The following is a 14,368-nucleotide window of genomic DNA, read 5'->3' as shown; positions in this document are numbered from 1 at the left end:
GAGGGACCCCACTGAAAAGGCATCACCCATTCTGAATCTTACGGAGATGCAGGCCCCTGCTCCTGCTGCAAGAAAAAAAAAAAAGAGAGAGAGAAAGAAATGTCTTTCAGGGCACTAAGCAAAGGCACGTTTTGGAATGCTCACCTTCAGCGCAGAACATGGATGTCTGATAGCCAGGTAGCACGTCTATTGTATAACTGAGAACCACCTGCTTTTACCAAAGGATTGTTTTCAGACCTTCATTGTCACAGAAATTGGAGAACCTAGGACCAATGTCAGTTCACAGATTACCAAAACTCACCGTAATGTTTGGCATATAACTTGAAGAGAGACCAAACGATTGCGCTACAGACAACAGAAGCCCTTCCAAGTCCATCTGTTTGTTTCCCTGAACAGCTCTCAGCGCTGATACCAAGAATAACAAATGGTGTGAAAGGCACTGATGCTGAAGCCTGTCTTTTTAAATTAATAATATTCATTCATGAATATATTCAATGAAAAAATATTAAGAGAAGTGTATCCCAGAGTATTTTACTTTTTTAAAGATTGATCAGTCTTTATCACAAACTGTGACGTTTAAGTTGTTTTGATCCGTATATTCTACTGTCTGGGTAGCTCAGCTGGTATAGCATCAGACTTTTAATCTGAAGGCCCAGGGTTCAAGTCCCTGTCCAGGCACTATAAATAAATAGATAAACAAATGCTTACTCCTTGGACGGAAAGTTATGACCAACCTAGACAGCATATTCAAAAGCAGAGACATTACTTTGCCAACAAAGGTCCATCTAGTCAAGGCTATGGTTTTTCCTGTGGTCATGTATGGGTGTGAAAGTTGGACTGTGAAGAAAGCTAAGCACCGAAAAATTGATGCTTTTGAACTGTGGTGTTGGAGAAGACTCATGAGAGTCCCTTGGACTGCAAGGAGATCCAACCAGTCCATTCTGAAGGAGATCAGTCCTGGGTGTTCTTTGGAAGGACTGATGCTAAAGCTGAAACTCCAATACTTCGGCCACCTCATGGAAAGAGTTGACTCATTGGAAAAGACTCTGATGCTGGGAGGGATTGGGGGCAAGAGGAGAAGGGGACGACAGAGGATGAGATGGCTGGATGGCATCACTGAGTCGATAGACATGAGTCTGAGTGAACTCCGGGAGTTGGTGATGGACAGGGAGGCCTGGCATGCTGCGGTTCATGGAGTTGCAAAGAGTTGGACACGACTGAGCGACTGAACTGAACTGATTCTACTAATCACCATAGTAAGAATTGAATTTATTTTAAAATTTAAAGACTTGTAGTCAATGAAAAGCATTTTAATTTCAATTTTTAAGCATATTTTTGTTGCAGTGATAGGTGATAAATTGATTAATAAAAGGCTTCCAAGAATAAAAATATATATTAAGACTAAATTTCTGCCAGGGCTGTACCAGTTGATGGAGAAAAAAAGAACAGTGCAGAATTCCTAAGAAAGGAAAGCTTGTATGTGTATTTTTTTTTAACCCATGATGGTAGATATTGAACCAGAATGGAATTGAGCTTCAGTGGACTACTTTTGAAAGTTACATTATAATTTTCTTTTAAAATGCAAATATTTACATGTCAAAAATTATATCCATTTATATAAATTTCATTTACTTATATATAAAATAAATATTTACTCTATTTTGAGATTTACTTATATATTAACACTCTATATAATTTATTTGCCTGTGTGCGTGCTTAGTAGTAGTGACTAAGTAGTGACTAGTAGTCAGTCTTGTCTGACTCTTCACGACCCTATGGACTGTAGCCTGCCAGGCTCCTCTGTCCATGGGATTCTCCAGGCAAGAATGCTGGAGTGGGATACCAGGCCCTCATCCAGGGGATCTTCCCAACTCAGGGATCGAACCCTGAGCCTCTTATATTTCCTGCCCTGGCAGGCAGATTCTTTACCACTAGTGCCACCTGGGAAGTGCATATAATTTATTTAATTATATTCAAATATGTATTTAAGCCTATGATACAAAATCTAGATGATAACTTAAAATAAAAGAGTATGTGAGAAGTTCCACAGAAGCTCAGAATTCTTCACACCTTTTCTGATTGTCACACTAAGAATGCTACTAATTGAAACTACATTTTTAAAATATTCATAAAGGTATTAACAGTGCTCTTATAGTGAAAAACAAGAGGGAAAGTGAATATATAACAATAGAAGAATGATTACTACACATCTATTTAATAAAATGTGATAACTAGACATAAAATTGTGAGAGTATGGATGGGATTATCAAAGTGGGAGGAATCGCTGCAAGATGAGCCTGCAGAATCAAGCAGGGCTCAGGTATTTTGAGGGGTCTTGTTTGCCCATCAAATGCTGGAAAAACAAGGTAGAATCCATCCAGGATGGCACATCACAGCTGCCTGATGACAAGGTAATAACGTGCTGTCAGAACAAGGGATTGCTGTGGATCAAGGTGATCACAACTGATGTCCTAGAGGAACAGACATTAACCCAGGATTTGAAGGAAACTTGAACTGCATCTGAGAATATGGAGGAGAAATTTCCAGGCAAGTTTAGAAAGAGACAGTCGCTTATGGACCCTGAAGTCTCTTCATCTGCCATCAGATCCACCTGTGGACACTCCGTCACTCCCAACCATAACAGCAGCAACAGTAGTAGTAGCAGCAGTAATATTAGCAGTCTGTATTTGTTGAACACTACATTTAGGCCTTGGTCTGAGATGTAGAGGCATGGATTCTAGGATTCTAATCCCCATTCTCAGCCGCTATTCTGCACTGCTTCTCTTAAACTCCTCTTGGTGCTATTCATGCTGTCATCCCTTCTTCATTTCATTCAGCAAGTAACTGTTCCAGCCGACTGTGAACTGATTCTTTTAGGTATAATTTTCAAGATATCTCAACTATTGGTGAGTTCTCACCTGCTATGATTTCCTTGTAGAACGCCACTCTGGTGGGGTTTGATTCTCCCTTTCTCCCTCAGAAGGATGCTGCCTTCCCATCCCAAGCCTTGGAAGACAACCACCCTCTCTTTGCTCTCCTCTCCCTCACTCTCCAGTCTCTACCCATACCCAGCTCCCACACCCAGCTTATCCTGGCCAGTCCTTCGAGAGTCTACCTTTCTCGGAACCCAGAAATCTCTTCCAGCCTGTCAACCATCCACTCCCCCATCTGTGGAGTTTTGCACTGTGCTTCCAGAGTGTACACGGGCTCTACCTGTTACCTTCTGAATTTCCCCAAGATTTCTAGCTCAATGGCACCCATTGTGATGAGATTTGGTATTTCATTCAGCTAGAGTTTCCCTCCAAACGAAGTTTCTTAAACAAGATAAAGATGTATGTCTGCCTTATATAAATGTGGACAGTTGAGGGCGAGTACAGTGGCTCCCAAGACATCAAGGGCTCAGGCCCCCTCTGTCTTGTCGCTCTGCCATGCTCAACGTAAGGCTTCTCACTCGTAACTCTAGGTGCCTGATTTACATTGGACACCTGAGTCTGAATTTCAGCCACAGGAAGTAGGAACGAAGCAGTGCAGGGAGGAAGCGCTCTCTTTCCTTAAGCTGTTTCTCAGAATTTGAACACAGTACTTAGGTTTACATTGCACTAACTAGAATTTAGTGATGTGGTCACACATACTGGCAAGCCCAAATGGGAAGTGTAGTTTTTCTCCTATGTGGTTTTGTGCCAAGCAAAATACCTGGGCTACTAATACAAAAGAAGGAAAGCACAGATATTGGGGAAGAACCCCCAAAGTCTGCCAAAGCACCTCTCATTTCCTTGCCCCTTGGACTGGATCCATTTCTCCAGCCCAGTCCCACACCTCCTGGTCCCATTTTTCCATGGATCTTAAGGACCAGGGCACAGAGCCTCCTTGTCGGTGACCAGTCCTCTTTCCCAGCCCCCCAGGAAAATCCTGTCTTTACTAATATGATACAGCTTCCCAGGGACTTGTCCTCTGACTTATCTATCACTCATGAATCCATGTTTACAGACAGGCTTTCCATTAGTCTACAATCCACCCCTCACACTTTGAAGCAAAAACTAAATGTTCTCTGCCCACAGTCAACAATACTTAAAATTTCCTTAGGAGGGGAGATCTCACAGCCCTGCCCTGTGCAGTGGAAACAGGTATGGTGAGGCTGACACTGCCTGACGGAAGCCCTCGGGTGGCTGAAACACCAAGAACACTGCCCTCCACGGTCATCTCAACTGGCAATCGGCTTTGCGTGAGAAAGAAAAATAAACCTTGATGTGTTAACTGCAATGTGGGGGTTACTTGTTACCTTTCCTGACTGATAGGAGGCTGGGGCAAGGAATGAGGTGAGGATGCTGGCTTAATCCTGAATTTGCAAAACCTCATACTTGCCGCTTGGAGTGTGTGTCCCAGATAGATCATATTAAACAGTTGCCTAAAAATGATTTTACTTGACCTTGGAAATATTTTTCTTAGCATTATATTGATGGCATTGAGAACACTGATAGATGCTATGAGGGCACTGAAGGATCCTTCTCTATACTATTCCTTGAAACCACTATTCATTTAAAAATAATAATGTAATAATTAAACACATTTCATTTTAAATGAAAGAAAATTAAAGATTAATTAATAAACTCAAGGACTCGGGTGTTTACCAGTTTCTTAAGGACCAACTCTTATTGCAGCTTAATTAAGAAGCTCAGCTGCGATGCTATTAAACAGGTTGACGGAGCCCCAGTTGATTCAGGGCTGCATAGAGACACAGCCTTTATTAGTCTTCTCCGCTTCTATGAAAGCAAAGTAGGTTTGTGTTCCACTTGGGGACTAATCCATTTGTCACTGCGAAATCTCTGAGGACAGGGATGTCCATTTCAAACCTAATTTGCAGCTGCCTTTTCATCTTCGTGGTTTGGGAATGGAATTTATTTGCTTCAACCCTAGTATATTTTGGTTCCCCCATGCAACTATTGAGTGCCCGCAGTGAAATTTCAGTAGAGCATTAACAATTTGTTTTCTCCGATACCAGTTCCATCTGTCAAAGGCTTGCACCCAGACCCATAAAGGAATGTCACTGTTCCCCCCTTGGTAATGGTTTTACGCAAATAACATCCAGGCTTAGTTCTGTGATGATGATTTCAAGGAGAAAGAAACTGGAGGAGAGAAGGAAACAGAAGAGCGAGAAACAAGGAGAAGGGAGTGAGGGAGGAGGAGGAGGAGGGAGGGAGAGGCAAGGAAGAGGAAGTGGGGCAGAGATGGGGGTCCTTCAAACAGCAGAGAGGACTGAAGGGGAGGACGGGGAGGAAGCAGTGTGGAGGGATGGGGGTGGGGACCACTCGCTGCTCTGAGTATCTCTGGGCCTTGTTGTGAGAAGACAGATGAGACGTGGTGTGACAGATGCTGTGGAAAGGGTCCAGCGCTCCTTGCACACTGTTAGTTACTCCTGCTCAAGCATTATATTGATGGCATTGAGAACACTGATAGAACAGGTATGGTGAGGAGGAGGGAAAGCCACTCAGGGAGCAGAGGAAGGATTTTCAAAGGGACTCCGACTTACTCCTGGGGGCACGAATGCACTTCCAAAGAGCATGTGGCCACTGATCCTCAAACTCCATTCAGCAACGTTCCCGACTGACCTAGTTGGAAACACTCCCACCGCCCACCGCTCCCATCCCCTTCACAACTGGCCTTGCTCATTTTAGAGAAGCAGTGTGATCTTCACCTACCGAGTCTCCCCATAGTGCCTTGCTTCAGGGCTGGCAGGGCCCCCCAGGTTCAACAAGGGGGCAACTGTAACACTGGGGGCTGGGGCGAGTGTCCTTTCATTTAAGACGTCCTGGTCCCCTTCATCTGCCTCATAAGACGTGTATTTCCAATAAAATGTTGCTTTGATGTTTAATAATTGTTTATCCAAATGAATTATATCAATCACTTTGGTGTTGCAAATTGCAACGATAAATCCGATTCTAAACATAGTTAATTCATAAGTAAAGTCATTTATAGGATAAAAATATATTGAAATACGATAAAAATTATCAGGGAGGAGGGGAAGAGATCGTTCAAGGAGAAAAGGGAATGATCCATAGTTTTAATGGTTAAGAAAAATGTAATGTATCCTTTTGAAAGGAATGTGGATATTAAACAACTATGCTATTTAGCTTGAATTAGATACATTTTGAAAGATGATATAACTGTTTTATTGCAAAATATCAGCATGTATGCTACTCTGTCCTTTACACAACTTTATTTTGTTCTTTGCGTTTGACTGGTTTTTCTAGAAGAACTGTTTGCTAAGAACCCAAGTCTTTTGAGCCTCTTCTCTGTTCTTTTCTTCCATGACTAGAACTGGTTTTCTCTGTGGGGCTAATTTTTTACTCCAAAAGTCTGCATTTGTATCAGTTCATGAGAATGGTGCAAAGAGGATGAGCGAGAAGCACAGGCCTTCCTGGCATCCAGAGCCCAAACAGCGAGTGAATGGGCCTCGCTCAGCATCCCAGGGCCTGGCCCGTCCACTGGCTCCGCTAGAGGAAATTGGGGTTCATGGTTCCGTGCCTCACACAGCTGCCCATTGCTGCCTGTCATGGGGTGTGGCGGATGCAAGTCCTGTTCACTGAGTATTTCCTGTCTCTTCCCAGGTTCTTCCCCTTGGAAGCTGTGTGACTGACGCTGCCTGTGACATGCGGGAGGACGTGGTAGTGTCCCTCTTGGGCAAACATTTTAAGCCATGCCTCCTTCCGCCTGCTACTAGAAGGAAGTGCCACGATGGAATCTGTGAGCCTGGGTCCCAGTATAAAGAGGTCCCAGCTGACCTGAGGTGACAATGCAGCCTTCATGAGAAAGAGCTGTTTCTTATTTTCAGCCACTGAGATTTTGGTCTTGTTTGTTACTGCAGTGAGGAAGGCATGGCAACCCACTCCAGTACTCTTGCCTGGAGAATCCAGTGGACAGAGCAGCCTGGTGGGCTACAGTCCATAGGGTCGCACAGAGTCGGACACGACTGAAGAGACTTAGCTTTAGCATTGTTGCTGCAGCATGACTTCACCCATCCTGTTGCTACTGCTAAGTTGCTTCAGTCGTGTCCGACTCTGTGTGACCCCGTAGACGGCAGCCTCCTCCGTCCTTGGGATTCTCCAGGCAAGAATGCTAGAGTGGGTTGCCATTTCCTTCTCCAATACATGAAAGTGAAAAGTGAAAATGAAGTCACTCAGTCATGTCTGACTCTTTGCGACCCCATGGACTGCAGCCTACCAGGCTCCTCCGTCCATGGGAGTTTCCAGGCAAGAGTACTGGAGTGGGTTGCCATTGCCTTCTCCAATCCTGTAGCAAGAGTCATTTGCAAATAGCTGAAACTTCAAATGTTGAATCTGTGAAATGCAAAGCAATTTATATTCAGATCATTGTTGTAACCATTTCTTTTCCATCTAGAAAGCTTGCAGCCTTTCATCAAGAGGAATTTTTGCATCTGCCTTCTTGGAATAAATTCCACACACACAAATATTTGCATTCTCTCCTCTGATTTGCCTTCAGAAAGGACCCAGGAATTCACCACGGTGATAGCCAATTTTACATATCAAACCAACTGGGTCATGGGGTGCCCTTATATTTGATTAAATATTATTTCTGGGTGTGTTCTTGAGGGAGTGTCCAGATGAGATTTGCATTTAAATGGGTGAGGCGAGTAAGGCAGATTGCTTCCCTAACATGGATGGGCATCTTCTAATCCACTGAGGGCCTGAATAGAGCAAAGAAGCGGAGGAAGGAAGGCTCTGCTCTTTATGCCTGGTTGCCTGAGTGGAGATGTACATCTTCTGCCCCTGGATGAGGGCTTAACCACTGACTCCCCTGGTTCTTGGGCTTTTAGACTCAGACTGGAACTATGTCTCTAGCTTTCCTGGGTCTCCAGATGCAGATGGCAAATCAGGGCACTTCTCAGACTCCATAATCATGTGAGCCAATTCCTTACAATAAATTTTATAAACACACACACACATACACACACATCTCCTATTGGTTGTTTCTCTGGAGAGGCCCAACTAATGTAACTACCTTGTCAGTTTTGCCACTTCCCGTAGATTCTTTAGCATCGGTTCTGTGATTCTTTCTTTACTCCTGCCTCCTACCACCTTTGTGACATTTTTCCAAAAATCCCATTTCCTACTCTGACCCAGGGTCAGAGGCTCTCGTCTATAAGGAAGCCTGGTGTCCATCAACATTTGCTATCAAATAAGAAAGTAAATATGAAGGTCTTTCTAGCAGAAACACCATGTGCAGCTCAATGGAGACCAGGGAAAGTGATTTATTATCCCAGAAAACTCAGGGAAACTGATTAGTGAGTCAAAAGGCACAACCCTCGCTGTTCCACTGAAGCCCGAGCAGACGCTGACACCACGCTGCGTGTGCCAGGCCACTTGACGAATGGCTGCTCCGACACTGGCGCGAGCCTTTGCTCCTTTAAGTGAACCGAGCAGCGCATGTACTCATTTTTTTAAACCTCCATTTAGACAATGATTTTCTTGATCAATGGTGGAAAAGCAACTGAAATTCTCACTTTGTAACTAGAAAGAGCTTTTTCCCTCCAGGTACGTAAACATTTCCCCACTTATCTGAGGTCTTGGCAGATCCAGGGGTCCGGCATTCCTCAAAGTTGAAGGAAACCAGAGCACCCAACCCAGCATCAAGGTCTTGAATGACGTCGGTCTCACCTCATCATTAAGCCACACATCATCACATTCCGATGACTCTGGCTTTAATTTTTTTTTTCCGTCTCTTCACTGTTGGGCTCATTAAAGCTATCTTAAGTCACTTGTACGTCACCTTATAGAAACAGAGGACACCTTCCAAAGGAATGACAGGAGAGAATTGATAATGTGAGGATTCTTCTTGCAAAACCAGCTGAATCTAAGACTGAGTAGTTAGTAACCAGCTCTCTAGAATGACATCGGAGATCCTGTAGAACCCATTGCCGTGTGTTTGCAATCCTATGGATCACTACTTCTGGGCTGGGACACTGGGTATCATATAACCGGGAGATTGTACCAGTCAGGACCCTTGACTGCATGCAACAGAAAACTGGAGTTAAATAACTTTAAATTAAAGGAATTTGCAACATCAGATAACTAAAAAATACAAGGAGTAGTTTGTTAGTTTAAGGCACAGTTAGGTCTAGACACTCAAATGATGTCATCAGGTCCTGACTAATGTCTCCCTGTCTCTTACTTCCTCCTTTCCCTCTCAAGTCCATTCTTAGAAAATCTCTGTCGTGACCGCAGGACAGACAAAGTCCAGTGGAGAAAGAGTCCCTGCCTCAGTCCCAGAAACCATGACAACATTCTCATTGCATCTCATTGGTCCTGCTGAGGTCCAGAGCAGCCTAGCCTCAAATACACTTCAATGGCATATTGACTCTTTGGATATTAAGTTACTTGAGAAATAGCTGGTGAAAAAAAATAACCTAAAAAACACTGGACCCCCCACCCCGCTCCAACCTTTCCCTCAAAATCAGAAAATAAATCTCACATGTGAAGGCATTCTCCCTGTACCAGGAGGAAAGACAGCATCCTTATCAACAGAATCCAGGAATTCATGGCTAAGAAAGTTGCATAAACTAACTCTGTTGCTTCTTCATTAGTCTGTTACCCCAAGCACCAGCCCCTTCCTTAAATCTTCACAAATAATTGTTTCTTTGCATAAAAATGATTTACAAACAGCCTGCTTTGGTCACTTCAGGGACACCATTCATCTGAGACCTCCACGTGTAGGAATTAAATTGGTTTTTTCTTCTCTAGCTAATCTATCTTGTGTCGATTTAATTATTAGACCAGCCACAAGAACTCATGGGGGGTGGGTGGCGGAGATAGTCCTCTCTCTCCAACAGTCCTGAGTTGTCACCTGCCCATCCCTAAACCACTCCGAGCTGTCAGAAAAGGAAAGCCCTGATGTCTTAGTCCACCTGACATGAAGGGCCTGTCAAGCCATTTGAGTGATGCTTTTCTGGAGGAGTTGGGGTTTGCATAGTGGAAGTTTGGATAGTGGCGTTTGGATAATGGATTCTGGATTGCCAAAAAAATACTGTACATTACAAAAATCATACTCTTTAAAGAGACTGATAAACCAAAGTGGGATATACAGAAACAAAGTTTCCCTATCCTGTCTGAAGGCAATAGGTACCTGTGACCTTGGAAAGAGAAATCTCCTAGAGTTGGGACACAGAGAAAGAAATCTGGTCCATAAAAAGGAATAAAAAGTCCTAAGGTGGAGTAGTCACCAAGATGGCAAGGTACTAGGGAATAGAGGCAACCAGCAGGACAGATGGAGATGTGTAGACAGGGATCACCAATATAAATAACAACATAGCAATAATGGAGACCACCCTGGATACAGGCCTTGCTGCGTGCCGCTACCCTAGTCACTCTGCATGCATGAACACATTCATGTCTCACGACAGTTTTATGATGGTCATATTGTCTTTACTTCCATTTTACAGGTAAGACAATGGGAACGCTGAGGGTGGAAGCAAATTGCCCAGAGTCACAGTAGTGGTGGGGACGCTGAGATTTGAACCCAGGCAGTCTGTTCCAAAGTTCACTCACCAGGAAAAGGAAATCTTTTCTGCTGGGTGAGGAAAACACCCCAAACCAGAGAACCAAGATGGTGCTGCTGGAAGGGGATGCTGAAACTTTACGAGATCCACTTCCTCTTTATCACAGATGAGGAAACGGAGGCCTGGATATTCTGGCCTCTCTGCCACAAGCGGAGTTGGGGAGAATGCCTCCCTTCAGTAGTGAGCAACAGAGAGTGCAAACCCAGCTTGTTTCAGCAAGAAAGGAATTCGTTGGCTCCTAAAACAAAACATTTAAGTATTGTGCTGGTTTCAGGCATGGCTAGATTCTGAACTCAGTTCAAAGAGATTCACTTTTCTCTGGTGCCTTGGAGCAATCTCCAGTTGTATTTACTTCATTCCCAGGTTCCAGGTGGCAAGCTGGCTGCGGCAACCCAGCCTCATCTTCCAAGTTCAACCCAGCAAAAAAGAGCAGCAGAGCTTCCAGGCAAGTCCTGAGACTCACTCTGCTTGGGTCACCTTAGGTCCTGTGCTCACCCCTGGTGAGTCACTGTTGCTGGGCGCACCACATGTACACTGGCTTCGCTGTAGAAACGCTACCTGCTGACTGGCTTAGGTTTAGAAATGCTACCTGCTGATTGGCTTAGGTTTAGAAATGCTACCTGCTGATTGGCTTAGGTTTAGAAATGCTACCTGCTGATTGCCTCAGCTCTGGATCTTGGGTTTGCCCTCTGACTCCCAGATCCTATGGATTCAAGGTGGAGAGCAAAGATTTTCCAAATGAAAATGGGGGAGGGGTTAAAAGTGTTCTGTTACCAGAATAAAGTGATAGAGGTGCAGGGGTTAAAAACAACTATTCACAATACCCAGGCTACTATGCGAGAAAAGTTCGGTTTTTCTCTTCTATAACTTGGAAGCAATCAAAACACGTGTAACCCACAGTGACCTCTTCCAGAGTGTCATCTGTGTCTTTCAGATTCATCTGTTTGTCTTTGGAAAATGCATTTGAAATCACTGACCTATGGTTTATGGGGTCTCTTGATTCACTGGATGGAGGAGCTCTCCAGCCACTGCTAATGAGTTCACGTGTTGCCAAGGTCAAGCCACACGTTTATTTGCCTTAAAAGAAGGGACTATTCCTTCTGCCCCATTCTTGAGGGCAGGCCAGTGTGCAGAACAATCCTTCAATAGGAACCACATTTTCCACAAGACCTCTGTAGAAGAAGGAATTGAGACAATGACCTAGATGTGTATTTCTTTCCCGTATAAAATGTACATATAAGAGACCTATCTCACTATGTCCATTTTGATGAACTGTGGTCCCTTTCGAGAATTTAAGATTTTATTGGGGCCCCTTCAAGGATGAAGAATATGTCTTCCATGTCAATACACTGCCTGGCTCCACATTGTTGTTCAGTCTCTAAGTAGTGTCCAACTCTTTGTGATCCCATGGACTGCAACATACCAGGCTTCCTTGCCCTTCACTATCTCCTAAAGTTTGCTCAAATTCATGTCTGTTAAGTCGGTGATGTTATCTAACCATCTCATCCTCTGCTGCTCGCTTCTCCTTTTGCCTTCAATCTTTCCCAGCATCAGCATCTTTTCCAGTGAGTCAGCAAGTTCCTTTGCCACGACAAGGCTGTAATCCATGAAGGGGATATCTGTATATGTTATTATTCAGTCACTAAGTTGTGTCTGACTCTTTGTGACCCCATGGACTGCACACATGACTTGATGGTTGAAAATGTGTATTCCAATGCAGGGGTTGGCTGCTACAAGAAACAGCCACACCCCCAACCCTTTTCCAAGTCAGATGGTCCAACATGCAGGGGGTGTGAACACATTGGAAGAGAGAACAGGAAGGGCATCTCTTGTCTTGGGTACCCCGAAAACCTGCCTACCTGCCATCCTTGGCATGTTTTCTGGGCAGCTGTATCAGTCAGGGATCTTCATCTGCATCCCATAGACACAGACTCTAGCTAAATTAAGTGAGAAAAAGAATAAGTTTCTGAAAGAATGTAAGTTAGCTAAAAAAATGAAGAACCAGCCTTAGGAAAGGCAAAACCTGATTTTTCTATGAGATTCCACAAAGAGGAAATAAAGCAGTTTTTTAAGGACACCACAGTGGGTTCCAGGCATTCCTGGGCTGCATTTTATTTCTCCCTAGATTCAAATATGAGTGGGAGAGAGACAGTGTGTGTGTGAGGGGGAGACTAATCTAGCTTGAATCTCATGCCCACCCTAGACAGTGTGGAGACAGAAAGCCCATCTTGATCACATAGTCACACTAAGAATTCACCTGATGGGGAAGAGTTATCCTTCAGAAGAAAATCCAGGTGTTTATCAAAAGAGGTGGCCCATTCGCAGGCATGCAAAGCATCTGGGAGGGAAACAATTGCCTCCCTGTCCCCAAGTCCCCACCTTTACAATTTCCAGCTGTAATCTAGAGACCTGAGAGAGTCTTAGACAAATGCCCAGTGACCCACACCTCGTAATGTTCACTGCAGCTTTGTCTATGATAGTGAAAACATGGTGGCCTCTAGAATATCTGTGGGCTGAGACGATCTGATGGCTACAGAGGTTAAAATAAACTAGTTAAACTAGTTTTTCTAATTAAAAAAAAAAAACTAGAAAAGTAGACAATAATAATCCAAGATGATGTTATATAAAACTAAGCAACTTACAGGATGATGCACACAGTAAAATGTCATTAATATAAATATTCAAAATATGCCAAATAATATATATATTTTGGGGGAGTACAAACAAGTTCACTAAAGGTATAATATTAGTCAATGGGCTAAGAAAACAGTTCCCTGGCAGTCCAGTGGTTAAGACTTCACCCTCCATTGCAGAGGGTGTGGGTTCGATCACTGGTCAGGGAGCTAGGATCCCACATGCCTGGCAACCGAAACCAAAACATAAAACAGAAGCAATATTGTAGCAAATTCAATAAAGACTTTAAAATGGTCCACATAAAAATATCTGTAAAAAGCAGCCATAAGAATGGTTACTTCTTGGGGGGTGGGAAGGAAATACATGGGAGAGGAGTGTGGGGAAGGTCGAAAACCATGTCTGAAGTCAAATCTCATGATAGAGTGCTGAAGACCCAGAAACTTGTGGCCTAGCCCTTTTCTGTACGTATAAAACACTTCCTTAGGGAAAAACCAAGCTGCGAGTGTACATCCCTCCCTCAGGGTCTTGCTGGCTCTGCCCTGAAATGGTCTCTGTCCCCAAGGGTCTGCACGTCTTCTTAGACAACCTCAGAGACTTGAGCACTCTCGCTGGTCCACTTAGTGGCAGCTTGCCCCTGCTCCGCCTCTCACAACCCCTTAGAATTTTACGGTGTTGTCGGGGAGTGAGGATGCCCCCGTCCCCACAGCGCTTGTCTCATTGTCAGTTCTCTGTTGATCATCAATCAGGATTCAGGAAGGAGCTGCAGGTGTGCCCATGGGGCCCTGGACATTGTCCAGCTGCACACAACCAGGAGATCGATGGTCAGGTCAGCTCTGTGCTGGGATCCACGTGGGCCCCCAGCTCTGGGCAGGAGTAGGCAGGTGGGGAGAGGGGAGGTCTGACATTCACAGGCACCCCTGTGAGAGCCTCCATCTCCAAGCCTGGACTGGCAGAATCCTAAATCCTCCTCACTGAGGCTGACCGGGGCCCATCTCCACCTCTCCTTCCCCCAGTCTGCTCATCCTGGAAGTTCATCAGATTTCCTCCATTGTGGCTTTCTACCCAGCTTCCCTGGTGGCTCAGCTGGTAAAGAATCCACCTGCAATGCAGGGGACCTGGGTTTGATCCCTGGGTTAGGAAGATCCCCTGGAGAAGGGAAAGGCT

At 44.4% G+C, this 14,368-nt stretch overlaps 1 non-coding gene across 1 annotated transcript; it reads left to right on the top strand.

Annotated features, from left to right (window-relative positions):
* Positions 1-605: 605 nt before the first annotated feature.
* TRNAK-UUU (transfer RNA lysine (anticodon UUU)) lies at positions 606-678 on the top strand. Its single transcript has one exon. It is a non-coding gene; the product is annotated as a tRNA-Lys (tRNA).
* Positions 679-14,368: the final 13,690 nt, after the last annotated feature.

Source organism: Bos indicus, chromosome 13, assembly GCF_029378745.1.
Source record: "Bos indicus isolate NIAB-ARS_2022 breed Sahiwal x Tharparkar chromosome 13, NIAB-ARS_B.indTharparkar_mat_pri_1.0, whole genome shotgun sequence".
Taxonomy (NCBI): Eukaryota; Metazoa; Chordata; class Mammalia; order Artiodactyla; family Bovidae; genus Bos; species Bos indicus.
Note: the sequence above shows the minus strand (reverse complement) of the source record. Positions and strands in the feature narration are given on the sequence as shown.